At 42.8% G+C, this 11,278-nt stretch overlaps 1 protein-coding gene across 1 annotated transcript in view; it reads left to right on the plus strand.

Moving 5' to 3' along the window:
* T265_10801 (hypothetical protein) overlaps positions 1 to 11,278 on the plus strand; it is a gene marked incomplete at both ends in the record, with an annotated part of 130,068 nt that overhangs the window by 93,657 nt on the left and 25,133 nt on the right. The window lies entirely within an intron of this gene.

Consider the following 11,278-nt stretch of genomic DNA (forward strand, 5'->3'; position numbering starts at 1 on the left):
GACGCAGATATTTAGAACCTCTGAACAAATGCCTTTATAGCTTCTCCTAAAACCGGCAATGTAGTATTCACCATATCACCCTTTATCTAAAAAGATTCACAGGGAAAACGAGAGGGTGTAGCAAAGTCGCCTGACAGCATGTGCAAGCATATTTACCGGCACAGGCATCGGACATCTAACAACACTGGGATGTTGGCACCAGAAACCGAAAGCCGGGTATTATGAATTTGGCTGACCTTTTTTGTTCCGGTATGTTGACGAAGCCACCACCGGGGTCATATCCCTACGTGTCTCAAAAAGCATGGGTTGATACACACGCATTCATTATGCAAATCGATTTTACAACGAGGACGCCGCCCGCCACTATTTTCCTTTGTTTACATTGTCGAGGTGCATGCACCATGCATGTGTCATTTTATCCAGCACAAATGTTCTCGGACATGCTCGGACATTATTTCCTTGAATATGCTAAACAAGTCAGATATGGAAACACTGCTTGCTTTCCACAGAGTTTCATATGGCCGGACGTCAGGTAGCTATGATATCCGTAACAAGAAATGCATGAGGAACTCGCATCTTCGTACCTTAGATGAACTGCCCTAAAACACCTTACCCAGAACAATTTATCGCAGTTGTTGCATTGTAGTCTACCACATTTGGAAAAACTCAGTCCGTTGCGCTATGGAGAAAAGTATCTGGTTGTACTGCGTTCCACATGATTTTGATACGAGTAGGCGCCCTCTATGATTGAGGTTTTATCACCTGATAAAATTCATATCCATCTTTCAGAGACTTAATCAGCAAAGCAGATTGACACATTTAGTGCTGATTGTAGGCGTTCCTGGTTTTAAGGACTCTTGCTAACTTACCAGCACAGACTGCTGCACTTCACCTTGCAGTGTTCCTTACGTCTGTAAAGTGTCGTATGTGTCCATTGCTTCTTCAATTAATCCTCGGATTACAGGCGAAGGGTCGTTTGAAAAAAATCAGTCACCTCATGGAGACTGGAGAGTCAGTTTTTGGCTTATCACTTCTTATAGGTAAATGCGTTCAAGTAGAACGTACGGTTGACGGTAACTCTGGGACTGCGCCTACCTGATAAGCCCCAAGAAGGGAAAAGCCGATCGTGAGTTTTCAAAGAGATTTTTGCAACCTTGTAGGTAGTTTCCTTTATAAATGCGTTCACCTTACTAGCTTTGTCGTACTCTTCCACTCCTACCCGGTTTTGAGGGACACCAGATGTGCGGGGTGGTGATTTCTTTTCCGCTGCATTTCCGTGTGCAACATAATTTTCTCTCATATTTTCAGAGGGTCACGGAGGATAGGAGCATTGTAGTAGCCAGTTTCTAAGCAATAAACTCCACAGAGCTTGAGAATAGCTCAGTTATGAGAGCAGGTAAACAAACTTAAAATTGAAAAATTGCCTGAACATACAAAACTAGGTGCAGTTTTAAAAAACCTTCGCCGAAATTAGGACAAATTAGGGAGCCTTTCGAATGAGCTTAAACGCTTCGTGTGTGAAAATTTCCCCTCAATAACCTTGATTTTTAGGGAGAACCGGACGTGCCGTAAGAGGATGGTCATTTGTCTCTGGGTGGATTCGCACGCAATGTTCGATTGATTGTTATTCTCCTCCATATCAGTATACAGTAACACAATACTGTGTGGCTAACTTTCGTATCATTTGACAAACAATTCTGTTGCGCACCCTCTTCCTGAAAACTTGAGGAAGGGCAGCAATGAAATACGAAGTCGCTTGTTCCGTTTAGTGTGTTTGAATACTTGGTCACTTCAAAAATCACGATGAGGCGAGCGAAACAGGTCAGTAAGTTGTCACACCACAGAATGTTTCCATTTCAGACCAAATGATTCTGCGTTGGGATTTTAAAGAAGTACTTGGTGTCCCGGCAGAACCTCATTGGTGGTTGACTTGTATATGCAATGAAGTAAGATTAGTGAAGATCGGTGCGCCATATTCGTGGTTATTGCAGAAAAGTAGTTCATCGATTGCGGCATAGTGGAATGCATCGCGTTTGTTTTGTTGCGTGATTTGAGTCCGTACTGTGCGTGAGCACGTTTTGGAAAAAATAAGTCCGTAGATCCTCGATACGGAAAAGGGTTTTGCTGCAGGGTCTCTGGAAAAAAACTGAAACGGTGTCTTCAGAACTTGCGAGTTTTGCTGATTTACGTTGAGGTTGTTTCTGAAGTTATCACAGCTAAAGCGGATTTTGATCATCGATTCGAGCGGGACTTGAAATGCGGTCATATGCTGATATCGCTAAGAGCAGAGTGTTGACTGATAAATGCCGTTACAGCTTAACCACATAGATATCGCATTGGGTCTCACATAATCGACCCCAGTTGGACAGTAACAACGGAAACCTCGATAGGCTTGACCAGGGCCTCGAGTCTACGTGCATTTCGACAAAAGTGTGCATCTCACATGACTCAGTCACATCTGCTTCAAACACTGTTGCTCATCATCATCTCATACATTGTATTACTCCAATTATAGACCACGCCATGTAGATGAACAACTCTGTTTGCTTCTACTGGAAAAAAAACTGGACAAAAAAAAACAATTTTTCTCCGGCTTCCTCCCAAGGTAAACCACCGTCATTCTTTAGACCCAGATAAGGAAGCCTGTTGAATTTATAATCTGTGCGGGGCGTCCGGTAGAATCGACTTTCCAATCTTTGGTAAGCTAGTTCGAGCCAGGTTACCGTCAGGATAGCTGAACTCTATGGGTGATCATTATCAATTATGAAGCTACAGACCAAGCCTTCCAGAAAAACAATGCTCTCTCCGATAATAGGGTTCTCGCTATGAACCTACCCTGAAATTAATAGGGTTATGACTATTCTACTCGAAAAAATGGACCAGTTGGCTTTCAGTATGCGAACACAACGAGATAATCTAAACCCGTTTGGTGTTAAGGTACTTATGTTCTGAACAGATGTACCCGTTCCTGCTGGTTTACTCTGCACACCTGAGTACCAGGCCTATTTTTTTAAATTAAGCTTGCAAACATCTTTGCGACCACATTGTAAGCTGTTAAAATAAATACTAGCTAACAAGTATTCAATGCGTTGATAGCACGTATTATATCACTGTTCAGACGGAGACCCTTGTTTGCACAAAGAAATGTGTACACGATCTCTTAAGTTTCAAAGCAAGATACCGTTATCATATTCCTTTTCCAAAACTCTATTTGTGGTGAGACTTTTCACTGTGGCCAACATTGCATTATCTGAAAATCGAAACCGGCTTCGCATTTTCCAACAGTTGACTCTCTTTTTTCAGCAACTGCTAGCCAAATATTTAGAATATTTTGTCCACCCCACTCAGTCCACCCATCCGATTGGCTATCATTCTTATTACCGGTGGTTCAGTGAAACAGACCGCCAGAGGGGAAACACTGCTGGACTACTTTGGGATGGAATGGAACACTACATCCTGTCCAAAAAAGGCTGTTGTGGGGATCGTTAGATCCCTTCATAAAATCTTTACTTTGCGGGTGATGGCGTCCGGTCTCAGGAGCTAAGATGATGATGAACTACAGATAGGGGGAAGAATATATCCCTTGCCAGCTTGAAAGTAGAACAAAAATGTCTAGAAAACATAGTTACCCTTGACGCCTATTTAGAACGATACCCACTGAAATCTATGGAGCTCAGAACTGCGTAGTACTCGTTTGAGAACAAGCGCATTTATGATAAGCTCTTATTCAAGAGGGACTCAAATACTATAAACATATTGATGTGGCATAAGGCTGCTAATCTGTGCTTGAATTTCAGTTCCAGCCTTAATTTCAGGTTCCATTTTCAAGACAAGCTGCTAATCTCTACTACCAGCTCCTCTTTATACCCACCAGTATGCCTGTGTCGGGTACCTCAAGTTGGTCGAACAGCAAGACACTAGTCGGAAGGATTGTAAGGATGCCATTCGGTGTCGCTGGATGGTGGTTGCAGTGAATCTGGCTCAGCTGCGATTTCGTCACATCTGGCCAAAGACAGTCATGTAGCGGACAAATAACACATGTTCCAAGTCATAAGCTGAATGGTACTATTGAAACTAGTGTCGATTGAAAAGCCATCGAAATCCTGATACACGATCTCAAACCTCGCTTTTAAGAGAAACCCTAAAGTAGCCTAAACTTGGGATGACCTACAGAAAATTCTCCTCCACAAAATTGTCCGATAATGAAGTGATTTATTTTACCCTACGATTTACTGACTCTTAGTGTCCCTTGCTCTTTTTTCAAACGTGTGGCGATAAATTAATCTTACATATGGACTCCATGTAGCATCTTGCAAATTGCATTGAAGGCACACCACAGCGACAAACCGAACCCTCTTCTAGGGTTTGGAATGTATGGCGATACAATCGTCAGTATGGCTCAGTCAATATTGCTACGTATTTTTAACTTCTTGACGGTATTCTACTGGCTTGTCCGCAGAATCTTGATCCACTTAAACGAGATAGCATGTATTAGTGGAAAGAGAGAGCAACAGCCTACTAGGCAAGACCTCTTGTCTTATGACTGCGTCAAACTTTTCACGGTCCACGAACAAAAACAAGTGGTCCGGTTCTCCGAGGTCAGCTCATTTGGCTTCAATTTACAATGTTATTTTGAACCGACTAAGGTAGGCTGTTTGTGGAACCGTACGGAGAATTTTTTCTGGTGTGAAATAGTATACCGTTTGATTAGGTCACCGGAGTGTCACCAGCAGGGTGTAAAGTACTTCAAAACCATACGGTTCTCTACTAACCTGAATGTAAAAAGTCATTCCTGAGCTAGACGAAATGGTCACACTCGTTTTATTCTTGCCTTTTACTCCAGAAATCAGGGTTTATAATTTAAAAAAAACATTGTGAAAGGGGATGCTCTGTGTTGATCTTGTGAAAGGGAAACACGGAATCTGACAATATGGCGCAGAAACATCAACGTTTAGCAATGATGCATTGCTGTCGATAATCATAATGATGATGGTTCTGAACGTGACAAAACAGTGTTTTTTTTAAACATATTCACTGGGAGTGCAACTAACGGAGAACGCGGTTTAGTGCCTTCCAAGAGATTGGACAGTTTTGCGGATGCTGGTACACCATGTCCTATATTCTGGGTTTTGTTTCCACCTTTCTATCCCTAGTGTTCACGTAACAGATACAAAATTGAAGGTAGTTGGAGTTACACGTTAGGAAGTACTTGGATGGCAAAATGAAGATTTTTTGCGCCAGTGCTTTCAATGCTACCAATACGTTGCACATCTTAGATTGGTGCACCAAACGACCGATTTTAAATGACAGGTTGATCATTCCCAGACCAGGATGAAACCAATAGGAAGAAACCTTCAAATCACTGTCCACCGACAGCATTACTCGTTACATGTTACTAATTATGTGGTATTTGCAGAGCAGATGTCGTCAGTCCTGGAGAACGAAATCCACACAGCACTTCAGTTAGCTTCGTTTGGACTCGGTCGGTGTGTTTGGCTTTGCGCATAGAATGCATGTTAAGTTGAGTTTAACCTAGGAGATACTTTTGTAATGGCACTTTATCGGCTTTATCAGTCGCTCTCAGGGGTCGTATTTTGTGGAAAAACTACATTTAATGATATGGAAACGGCCGATCTTATCCCTCCATCAATCTAAACTAGCCAGGAGCCAAGTGACTCTGTCTTATTGCTGTTTCAAATTGAACAACGAAGTTCTCGCACCCCGCCCAGCAGGCCCTCTTTAAAGCCAGAAGTCCTGTGTTCAAATCACCTACGTGAAAGGCATGTGGTGTCCACGCTGAAGTATTCATGCTACCTCATCTGAGTGACAGGCCAACGCGAAGACTAGTCTAGCACGGGTGAATAAGTGCCCCAGTTGAAATTCTGTCCTCCTAGTGGCCATCTGTTCATTTTGGTGATCCGCCTGGAGTGTGGATCGTATTACGAATCACTTATCTACTAGGATTAACCAACATTTGTCATCAAAACTCAGGCTCGGAATAAATGAAGTCAGTATTATTTCGCCCAACTGCCACTTACTTAGAACTGGACGCTGTGTGCGCACGGAAGTTACTTTCAAGGCGGACCATCACATTCCGTCAAAAAGGGCAAAACGAATCGACAACAAATGTCACTAAATCTGTTGAAGCCAAGTCTTGGCTCACGAAAGAAATGTAAAAGCACCAAGGTTCCTCCAGTATTCATTCCCTGATCATTAGCTATGCATCTGTCAAACATGTCATTTTATTGATTAATGAGACGCCTGGCACAAACCATCTTCGAGCCAGTTCGCCTACCTTATGAGTTTTCATGTTGTCATTTATCACTTTCATACAATCCGTGGAATGAAAGCGAAAATTTTGCCACCCTTGTGTTCTTACTGTCGATTCACGTACCACCTTTATTTCCATTTTTACAACTACCACACTATTTTGCGACCAGATGGGATTGAGTCATCTGTCAAACATGTCATTTTATTGATTAATGAGACGCCTGGCACAAACCATCTTCGAGCCAGTTCGCCTACCTTATGAGTTTTCATGTTGTCATTTATCACTTTCATACAATACAATCCGTGAAAGCGAAAATTTTGCCACCCTTGTGTTCTTACTGTCGATTCACGTACCACCTTTATTTCCATTTTTACAACTACCACACTATTTTGCGACCAGATGGGATTGAGTCTCAGAAAGATGAAAGATAGGACCTGAGTTGAACTCGTTAACTTGATCACAAGATATTTTCACGGATGGTTCGAGCAGATCATCACTAAGCGCCCGACTGAATCGGGTGATGTAGCTGCCAAAGTATGCTTACGCAAAACGGAATAATCTTTCCTTCGGCCTTGAGTCTCGGTGGTTCCTCTGAATTAATTTGGTGTCCGTAACTGAAATATACCATGCAAAAAATACAGAAGCCTCATTCTGTTCGCAATTTCACTTCTAGCGGAAGCAGTGGTTAAACTGTGTCTGCACTATTAGCAAATAAATAAATTCAGAGTTTACAGATCTGTAGCATGAAGAAACTGGCTTGTTAAAACAAACAATTGGTAGACGACAGTGAATAAATTAACCGCCAACCACAGAGAAGCGCTTTGTCGACACACTCCCGCCGATTTTTTCCGAAATATCCACACACCACCGGGCCTATCTTTCACTGGGTCCCAGGATGTCATTTTGCCAAGGATTCCCCATGTTTACCTTGTATTCGTAGTGCTAGAGAGAATGGGTCACTTCCAAGGTGAGTCCAGAAGAGATCGAATGCTGTTGCAAGTTATTGGTTCATGGTGAAAGTATATGCTGAAAAATTCCCCGCCACAGAAGATAATCACTTGGTGTTCTGCGGAGATATTCTACCTTCCATGGCTGGCACTAGTAACTTTCAGTCAAACTATGACCATTACACTGAGACATATGAAACCCGACATTCTAGTGCGCTGTTACGAAACACGCCGATTGCATACCAGTGGCTACATGTACGTAGTACCCTGTCTGCTTTTTCAACGTAAACATGTTGTTGACTAATAAGTTACTCAGTAGTTAATCAATGAACAATCACACCAAATACCTGGATGAATCCTTCAAGTACTGGCTCCCTGTAGGCTCCCTGGCTGTCCACATCGTTCTACCTGGTTCCACTGTCGTGATTAATCACTTGCGCTTCAGCACCACAAATAGGTTTTGCGTGTTGTTCCCAAATCCAGCGACCCACATACCAGACACCACAGGTCCTATTCTCACCAGAGCAGTTCTCTCGGGTTCGTCCCAAATCCCAGGATGGTAGCTGTTCTACATGCAGCCCAGCCCGAAAGAACCGATGCAAATTTGTGTGCACTAACTTGGTAGACGACAAAAAATCGCAGAGCTGGTCAACAAGTCGATCAACTCGTTTCTGCTGCTCCTGCTGCATGCGATGAGCGGCATGCTGATGACTCATTACCGTCCCCACATGTGCATTGTACAGACCGAAAAGCGAGATTTCCATATGGAAGCACAAATGATATCAGCGACGTGCCAGATGGTACAACCCAAAAGTTTGAATGCGTTTAACAGAGGCAAGAACAAATAAAAGCCTATTCACATGCACCTGGCAAAACGAGTGACAGATAAAACGGCAACCGCCAGCTGGTGCATTTTACTTTGAGGTCGCGGCACATTCACCGTCAATTTTTGAATAAATAAGGACATAAAAGGAACCTCCCGAAAAAGGAAATCAGTAAGGAGGTAGTAACCTTTCCAGAGGTCTGCTGATTAGCACATTTCGAACCTAGCTCCCATTCAGCAGTATTTCAGGGTTAGCTGGATGACACCCAAGAGCGAAATGTAAGACCGGCGGGAGCTTGGTTGAAAATAGCCAAATAAAGGCCACACCTCTGATAAAAATAAATATATTTTTAACAAGAATTCACTGGTAGTCTATGCGTATGAACATGGGATAGTAACATCCTACGTGATACCGTTGCAACCAATTATAATACTCAAAGTGATTTTATGAAATGCTCAACTGACAAGCACGCCTCAAATGATGACTACCTGCATGAAAGTAATCCGACACACTGATGGACGCACTCATTGAATGTGTGGACTTCAACCGTAGACTTTCATTCTGAGGACATTGAAGTCCTTTCGTAATTAGCTACCTGTACCAAAACTTGTACCAAATCGTCTAATCCATCACCAGCGGGACTTTGGGTGGAAATCACCAAGCCCACCCAGAAGGTAGATTGACTATGAAGTAATCCAGTATTTGAGATCTAGTCCTTGAATGTCAAATAACAAGACAGCCGCTACAGTGAGGTAAACTGAAACCAGCGTATTCCACTCACTATCTTACTAGATGGTGATGACTAACACCTGGAACATTAAAGGATCTAACTAGGCCTGATTACTCCACAACGATATCAAAAAAATACGCCACGTCAAAATGTTCGAGGCCATGGTTCCTCCTTCAGAAATCTCCGGAACACGAAAAATAAGCACAGCACGTTTTTGGAGGGCAGGCATTTGACTCAGTGCATTGCAGCCGAGAAACGAGGCAGGTCGTACTCAGAAATCTCCCGACGAAACTGCGCTAAATGCAATAAACTTCATAAAACGTCGGTTTCCCCTGAGATTCAGTGGAGTCTCCGGTTGAAAACCTATTCATGTGAAATTCGACAAAGTAGATGCTCGCTTTATAAGCAGGTTTAAGACTTCCTAGCCCCAGCCAACCCATACAACGGAGGTCCCATTTTATTGGGAGGTAGCTTCTGAACAATTGGAGACACACGCCATTACGAACAGTACGCGAATGTTCATCCATCGGTCAGACTGGGCTAAATCGAGACGAGAGGAGCACTGTTCTCCGCAAAACAATACTTGCATGCGTCGATCAAGGAAATGTGGCATAGTCATTGTGAGAACGTTTGTGGAAAATTAGAGTGTACTTTCCTCACGTATGAGAGCAAATTGCTCACATAGCGTTCTAAGGTAGAAAATAGGTTTCCTTCAACGATGGGTTCTTTGGAAGGCGCTAGCATCAGACCAACTGGAAGTAGCCCCGAGTGATTTTATTATTGAAATGGCTTAATGACACTATGTGAATTTCAACATCTCCATTTCCTCAGTGGCATAAACTCTCACTACTTCGCGAACAAATCAGTAGACAGAGTTTACTGCACGCCAGTGTCCGAAACGCTATGATAAGCATGGATACGGGATAACGCTTTCACATCTGTAGCAACGTTAGAAAATTTTCACTCCTAACAAATTATGTACAACTTCCTTAACATTAATAAAACACATTTACACTCACTCAGTGGCTAATATTTCATTATTCCTTGAGAAATTAAAAATTCTATGGTCAGGTAAAATAATTACAAGAAATATATCGAGAATAGGATGATTTTATGAACGAAATCAGCTAAACAAACATGTACAAATTCAAGTGTGCATGCGACAGATCATACCGATTCCCAACATTCCAAGCCCAATAAAACATGATGATCAAACTGTCTCGCCTTGTCAGGTAGAGACGATGTTCAGGATTCTGTTTTGCCCACCTAGAACGAAAAATTCGGTAATCGCGACACAATATCATAGGACGTGAATTAGGCGCCAGAAAGCCAGCCCAGAGCAGTAGGTTTATGCAACCTTATGATTTCCAAAGCTAATGCCATCCGAGTCCTCACAGCCGAACTTTGTACACCACGCAAATATTTCCGTTCCCATAGTTCGAATCGATAAATATTCGCCTCTTGTCAGACGACAGCCTATATCTCTCGCATAACCTAGACGAGGAGTTGTGTCAGATGACGATCGTCCAATTGACGTGTAGATTTTCTTGCCTGCAGGTCTCACTTATCGTAACTAGTTTGCTTTTGTTACGTTTACCCCCATACATGATCTCCAGTGTGCGGACGACGTTTCATTGAGAACGCATGTTCACCCAACTTTTTCATTTCCAGTGTTGATCTAGGAATCCTTCAGCAAATGTTACTAGCACCCAATTCAAATATGGTCTATGGTTTGTGATCGGAATCGGTCTATGAATCTCAATATTCCACTCTGGGTTTTCAAAGGACATAGAGTAGGCACCAAGTGGATGATTCGCTAGTATATTTCCGTGTGTTGATGATGACTGGGCGGTATATAAAGAATATATGAAGCGCAGTCACAATTCACTTCAAGTGCCTTGTACGGAGAGCCACGGACCAGTGTCCGCCAGATGGGAAAAGTTTGTCGTAATTACTCCGAAGTATCTCGCGAGCGAAAGCAACCCGTTTGATAGTGCTGCCTCAATAATAGTCGAACCATAATTCCAGCGAACGGATGACGCTATCTGGCAACGATTTTGATGGTTCGGTTATACTGTTCCTAGTCGAGATTGATCCGTCACTCTGGACACTCGAGAGCATATGCAATAACTGATGTCCACTTCACAGAGACGCGGAGATTGCCTGTTATCTTGATACGGAATAGAGCAGACGATGGCACCGTGAAAAATATATCGAATAATAATGAGCTACCAGGCAACAGACAAGTTCGAATAAGTCAACGAAAATGGCGTTGGATACGGCCCGTTTACGGATCTCGTAATAAGTTGTAGCAATCGTTCCCCACTTCACAACACACGGAGACGTTAACTTTATTACACAACTAGAGAGACCACATTAAAGAACCAAGAAACTCGTTCATGTTCACAGATTGGTCTTCTGTGAAACGCTGCTTTCCACTAAAATGGGTTCCACAATAAATTCGGGAGCAGAGCTGCCGGAAAACACTCATCCGCTGTGCATAATG

The sequence above is a fragment of the Opisthorchis viverrini genome (assembly GCF_000715545.1).
Source record: "Opisthorchis viverrini unplaced genomic scaffold opera_v5_409, whole genome shotgun sequence".
Classification (NCBI taxonomy): domain Eukaryota; kingdom Metazoa; phylum Platyhelminthes; class Trematoda; order Opisthorchiida; family Opisthorchiidae; genus Opisthorchis; species Opisthorchis viverrini.